We start from the raw sequence: 6,687 nt of genomic DNA, 5'->3' as shown, positions 1-6,687 counted from the left end.
CAAGTAGAAATCATTCTGTGGGAATTTACTGTGACTAAGAGAAACAGAAGTTCAACCCTTCTGAAGTGGTGGAGGGTCCGGGGGAGTCGCTAAGCCACAGGCACAGAAAGGCTCCCCTAGCTTAAGCGTGAGAGGTATAAGACCTTACACCCTGGTTACAGGGCAGTCATTTTGCCGGGCGTGTCAAAGTGACCTGTGGCTTAATTTGCATGGCAAAGGAGACCGAAAGCCTCCTTACAGGGTGGTCCTTAAGCCAGGGGCCTTCCAATGGGCCAGAGCGAAAAGCGCTGTAAAGGAGAGACCTCCGTTCCCTCGGAAGTGGGTGGTCTCGTTGCCCAGCGAGTGCCAACGGCCCAAGAGGAGTTAGAAAGGGGAGACCTGCACCCTTCTGACAGGGAGAGGTCAAAGGCCCGGGGCATTTTAAAGGCTAGGTCCTAAGGAGCTCAAACTCACAGAGACCTCAACCCGTTTTAAAGGGGGCTCGCTCCTCCTCAGCTATGGAAGGGACCCATAAAGCATTTTGGTTGGCAAGGAATGCACCGTGATCCTTGTTTACAGGGAGGTCCTTTTACCGGGCAGCTGAAGGGGGATTAAGCCTGTGAGGAGAAGTGTCGAACCCGATCCCTCGGTACAGGGATGCGGTGTGTGCTGTGTGTGCGGTGTGTGCAGCCGTTGGCCGTGGCTTTTTCTTCCCTTTTCCTGCAGTTTCTTTGGTGCTTGTGTCGTCTTGTCCATTTTGTCCTTTGAGTTGCTAGAAAGAGAGAGGTGAAGCGGGTTAGGTGTAGCTCAGTAGACAGCACGTGTACAAGGTAGATTCAGATGACATTGGCAAGGTACTCGGCCCTGCCGGAAATTACCCTAATTCCTACTTTTCGGCACCGATCTCTTTCAGAGCGCAGGAGAGCTTGCGTCAGAAGGCGGGTCCAGGTGGATGCAGAGGACGCGGGCTTTGACTTGGCTGAGTGCGTGAGTGAGGAGGGCACGGGACAGCTAGTAGGACAAACCCTGAACCCTCTCAAGAGGCTGGTTTCTAGAACTGCTTTCCAAATGGCAGTGTTACCTTGTGAAAGGCAGGGAAAGACCCACACCCTAGTTAGAGGGAGCTCACTTTGGACCTTGGCGTGAAGAGGGCCGATGCAGAGAGGAGAAAAGGGAAAGCGACCTGAACCCTGATTACAGGGCAGTCACCCTTTCTTTAATATAATACACCTCCTTTACACAATGAGGGTGCGGGGGAGTCCTGAATGTGAAAAGATCTGGAAATGAACAGGTAAGGGAGGGATCCTGCTGAGTGTCCCCTTTCCAATCAATCCTCCGTCCCTCAGCGACTCCCTTCCCGACTTACCTCGTACCCCACCAAGAAAATGACAACTTTGTGCCCCCTACCTTTAGCAGAAAAGACCCCTTTTACTTGTGACGCGGTCCTGTTAGTAAGGTTAGGTGCACCCACGTGCCGGCTCTGAATACCACCGCGTCTACCTACAACATCTCAACATGAACACATTTCAGAAAGGACCGCCACCTCAATCTCTTCCAACGTAGCCCGAGGAATCTCCTCTCTTTATCACCAAAGAGACACAAGGCCGGGAATTCGGACACAACTAACGGAGCTGTCCGAATCCCTACAGTTGACGCTCGTCAGTCCGACAGTGTTCTTTCTTGTGCACAAGAAAACAAAGGGTGAAAGTTGTGGTTGGTTGAGCGGTGTAAATTGGGCAGGGCAAAAGGACTTGAGGAAGGATTACACGGAAGTGAGGGTCCGAAAGGAGCCCCCCACCTCCCCTGTTCATTTCCAGACTTTGTGACGTTTGCTTGGTTGGGCCATTTCTTGGCTTTTTTGAGAAAAGGGGCGAATTTTCCACGGCCTCCGCCATCCCCTTACAGCCGCCCCTTCGCCACACCATGTTCCATCTGACCGGGATAGGTCCCAAATAAGATTTCACTTCAAATCTCAAAAAAGCCAAGTAGAAATCATTCTGTGGGAATTTACTGTGACTAAGAGAAACAGAAGTTCAACTCTTCTCAAGTGGTGGAGAGTCGGGGGGAGTCGCTAAGCCACAGGCACAGAAAGGCTCCCCTAGCTTAAGCGTGAGAGGTATAAGACCTTACACCCTGGTTACAGGGCAGTCATTTTGCCGGGCGTGTCAAAGTGACCTGTGGCTTAATTTGCATGGCAAAGGAGACCGAAAGCCTCCTTACAGGGTGGTCCTTAAGCCAGGGGCCTTCCAATGGGCCAGAGCGAAAAGCGCTGTAAAGGAGAGACCTCCGTTCCCTCGGAAGTGGGTGGTCTAGTTGCCCAGCGAGTGCCAACGGCCCAAGAGGAGTTAGAAAGGGGAGACCTGCACCCTTCTGACAGGGAGAGGTCAAAGGCCCGGGGCATTTTAAAGGCTAGGTCCTAAGGAGCTCAAACTCACAGAGACCTCAACCCGTTTTAAAGGGGGCTCGCTCCTCCTCAGCTATGGAAGGGACCCATAAAGCATTTTGGTTGGCAAGGAATGCACCGTGATCCTTGTTTACAGGGAGGTCCTTTTACCGGGCAGCTGAAGGGGGATTAAGCCTGTGAGGAGAAGTGTCGAACCCGATCCCTCGGTACAGGGATGCGGTGTGTGCTGTGTGTGCGGTGTGTGCAGCCGTTGGCCGTGGCTTTTTCTTCCCTTTTCCTGCAGTTTCTTTGGTGCTTGTGTCGTCTTGTCCATTTTGTCCTTTGAGTTGCTAGAAAGAGAGAGGTGAAACGGGTTAGCTGTAGCTCAGTAGAGAGCACGTGTACAAGGTAGATTCAGATGACATTGGCAAGGTACTCGGCCCTGCCGGAAATTACCCTAATTCCTACTTTTCGGCACCGATCTCTTTCAGAGCGCAGGAGAGCTTGAGGCAAAAGGCGGGTCCAGGTGGATGCAGAGGACGCGGGCTTTGACTTGGCTGAGTGCGTGAGTGAGGAGGGCACGGGACAGCTAGTAGGACAAACCCTGAACCCTCTCAAGAGGCTGGTTTCTAGAACTGCTTTCCAAATGGCAGTGTTACCTTGTGAAAGGCAGGGAAAGACCCACACCCTAGTTAGAGGGAGCTCACTTTGGACCTTGGCGTGAAGAGGGCCGATGCAGAGAGGAGAAAAGGGAAAGCGATCTGAACCCTGATTACAGAGCAGTCACCTTTTCTTTAGTAAAAATACACCTCCTTTACACAATGAGGGTGGGGGGAGTCCTGAATGTGAAAAGATCTGGAAATGAACAGGTAAGGGAGGGATCCTTCTGCGTGTCCCCTTTCCAATCAATCCTCCGTCCCTCAGCGACATCCTTCCCGACTTACCTCCTACCCCACCAAGAAAATGACAACTTTGTGCCCCCTACCTTTACCAGAAAAGACCCTTCTTACTTGTGACGCGGTCCTGTTAGTAAGGTTAGGTGCACCCACGTGCCGGCTCTGAATACCACCGCATCTACCTACAACATCTCAACATGAACACATTTCAGAAAGGACCGCCACCTCAATCTCTTCCAACGTAGCCCGAGGAATCTCCTCTCTTTATCACCAAAGAGACACAAGGCCGGGAATTCGGACACAACTAACGGAGCTGTCCGAATCCCTACAGTTGACGCTCGTCAGTCCGACAGTGTTCTTTCTTGTGCACAAGAAAACAAAGGGTGAAAGTTGTGGTTGGTTGAGCGGTGTAAATTGGGCAGGGCAAAAGGACTTGAGGAAGGATTACACGGAAGTGAGGGTCCGAAAGGAGCCCCCCACCTCCCCTGTTCATTTCCAGACTTTGTGACGTTTGCTTGGTTGGGCCATTTCTTGGCTTTTTTGAGAAAAGGGGCGAATTTTCCACGGCCTCCGCCATCCCCTTACAGCCGCCCCTTCGCCACACCATGTTCCATCTGACCGGGATAGGTCCCAGATAAGATTTCACTTCAAATCTCAAAAAAGCCAAGTAGAAATCATTCTGTGGGAATTTACTGTGACTAAGAGAAACAGAAGTTCAACCCTTCTGAAGTGGTGGAGGGTCCGGGGGAGTCGCTAAGCCACAGGCACAGAAAGGCTCCCCTAGCTTAAGCGTGAGAGGTATAAGACCTTACACCCTGGTTACCGGGCAGTCATTTTGCCGGGCGTGTCAAAGTGACCTGTGGCTTATTTGCATGGCAAAGGAGACCGAAAGCCTCCTTACAGGGTGGTCCTTAAGCCAGGGGCCTTCCAATGGGCCAGAGCGAAAAGCGCTGTAAAGGAGAGACCTCCGTTCCCTCGGAAGTGGGTGGTCTCGTTGCCCAGCGAGTGCCAACGGCCCAAGAGGAGTTAGAAAGGGGAGACCTGCACCCTTCTGACAGGGAGAGGTCAACGCCCGGGGCATTTTAAAGGCTAGGTCCTAAGGAGCTCAAACTCACAGAGACCTCAACCCGTTTTAAAGGGGGCTCGCTCCTCCTCAGCTATGGAAGGGACCCATAAAGCATTTTGGTTGGCAAGGAATGGACCGTGATCCTTGTTTACAGGGAGGTCCTTTTACCGGGCAGCTGAAGGGGGATTAAGCCTGTGAGGAGAAGTGTCGAACCCGATCCCTCGGTACAGGGGTGCGGTGTGTGCTGTGTGTGCGGTGTGTGCAGCCGTTGGCCGTGGCTTTTTCTTCCCTTTTCCTGCAGTTTCTTTGGTGCTTGTGTCGTCTTGTCCATTTTGTCCTTTGAGTTGCTAGAAAGAGAGAGGTGAAGCGGGTTAGGTGTGGCTCAGTAGAGAGCACGTGTACAAGGTAGATTCAGATGACATTGGCAAGGTACTCGGCCCTGCCGGAAATTACCCTAATTCCTACTTTTCGGCACCGATCTCTTTCAGAGCGCAGGAGAGCTTGCGTCAGAAGGCGGGTCCAGGTGGATGCAGAGGACGCGGGCTTTGACTTGGCTGAGTGCGTGAGTGAGGAGGGCACGGGACAGCTAGTAGGGCAAACCCTGAACCCTCTCAAGAGGCTGGTTTCTAGAACTATCTTCCAAATGGCAGTGTTACCTTGTGAAAGGCAGGGAAAGACCCACACCCTAGTTAGAGGGAGCTCACTTTGGACCTTGGCGTGAAGAGGGCCGATGCAGAGAGGAGAAAAGGGAAAGCGACCTGAACCCTGATTACAGGGCAGTCACCCTTTCTTTAATATAATACACCTCCTTTACACAATGAGGGTGCGGGGGAGTCCTGAATGTGAAAAGATCTGGAAATGAACAGGTAAGGGAGGGATCCTGCTGAGTGTCCCCTTTCCAATCAATCCTCCGTCCCTCAGCGACTCCCTTCCCGACTTACCTCCTACCCCACCAAGAAAATGACAACTTTGTGCCCCCTACCTTTAGCAGAAAAGACCCCTTTTACTTGTGACGCGGTCCTGTTAGTAGGGTTAGGTGCACCCACGTGCCGGCTCTGAATACCACCGCATCTACCTACAACATCTCAACATGAACACATTTCAGAAAGGACCGCCACCTCAATCTCTTCCAACGTAGCCCGAGGAATCTCCTCTCTTTATCACCAAAGAGACACAAGGCCGGGAATTCGGACACAACTAACGGAGCTGTCCGAATCCCTACAGTTGACGCTCGTCAGTCCGACAGTGTTCTTTCTTGTGCACAAGAAAACAAAGGGTGAAAGTTGTGGTTGGTTGAGCGGTGTAAATTGGGCAGGGCAAAAGGACTTGAGGAAGGATTACACGGAAGTGAGGGTCCGAAAGGAGCCCCCCACCTCCCCTGTTCATTTCCAGACTTTGTGACGTTTGCTTGGTTGGGCCATTTCTTGGCTTTTTTGAGAAAAGGGGCGAATTTTCCACGGCCTCCGCCATCCCCTTACAGCCGCCCCTTCGCCACACCATGTTCCATCTGACCGGGATAGGTCCCAGATAAGATTTCACTTCAAATCTCAAAAAAGCCAAGTAGAAATCATTCTGTGGGAATTTACTGTGACTAAGAGAAACAGAAGTTCAACTCTTCTGAAGTGGTGGAGGGTCGGGGGGAGTCGCTAAGCCACAGGCACAGAAAGGCTCCCCTAGCTTAAGCGTGAGAGGTATAAGACGTTACACCCTGGTTACCGGGCAGTCATTTTGCCGGGCGTGTCAAAGTGACCTGTGGCTTAATTTGCATGGCAAAGGAGACCGAAAGCCTCCTTACAGGGTGGTCCTTAAGCCAGGGGCCTTCCAATGGGCCAGAGCGAAAAGCGCTGTAAAGGAGAGACCTCCGTTCCCTCGGAAGTGGGTGGTCTCGTTGCCCAGCGAGTGCCAACGGCCCAAGAGGAGTTAGAAAGGGGAGACCTGCACCCTTCTGACAGGGAGAGGTCAAAGGCCCGGGGCATTTTAAAGGCTAGGTCCTAAGGAGCTCAAACTCACAGAGACCTCAACCCGTTTTAAAGGGGGCTCGCTCCTCCTCAGCTATGGAAGGGACCCATAAAGCATTTTGGTTGGCAAGGAATGGACCGTGATCCTTGTTTACAGGGAGGTCCTTTTACCGGGCAGCTGAAGGGGGATTAAGCCTGTGAGGAGAAGTGTCGAACCCGATCCCTCGGTACAGGGGTGCGGTGTGTGCTGTGTGTGCGGTGTGTGCAGCCGTTGGCCGTGGCTTTTTCTTCCCTTTTCCTGCAGTTTCTTTGGTGCTTGTGTCGTCTTGTCCATTTTGTCCTTTGAGTTGCTAGAAAGAGAGAGGTGAAGCGGGTTAGGTGTGGCTCAGTAGAGAGCACGTGTAC

General features: G+C 52.3%; 1 long non-coding RNA gene across 7 annotated transcripts in view; it reads right to left on the bottom strand.

The window, feature by feature from the left end:
• Positions 1-24: 24 nt before the first annotated feature.
• Positions 25-6,687, bottom strand: part of LOC135979275 (uncharacterized) — a 28,886-nt gene continuing 22,223 nt past the window's right edge. For 6 of the 7 annotated variants that reach the window (XR_010596600.1, XR_010596605.1, XR_010596601.1 and 3 more), the window contains 3 exons: positions 4,778-6,632; positions 858-4,671; positions 25-751 (listed from right to left, as the gene is read on the bottom strand). This is a non-coding gene — a long non-coding RNA (uncharacterized LOC135979275). The remainder of the gene's footprint in view (positions 752-857; positions 4,672-4,777; positions 6,633-6,687) is intronic. The other variant, XR_010596606.1, reaches the window with a different exon arrangement.

Source organism: Chrysemys picta, unplaced genomic scaffold (genome assembly GCF_011386835.1).
Source record: "Chrysemys picta bellii isolate R12L10 unplaced genomic scaffold, ASM1138683v2 scaf747, whole genome shotgun sequence".
Lineage (NCBI taxonomy): Eukaryota > Metazoa > Chordata > Testudines > Emydidae > Chrysemys > Chrysemys picta.
This window is presented reverse-complemented; position numbering and strand designations above follow the sequence as displayed.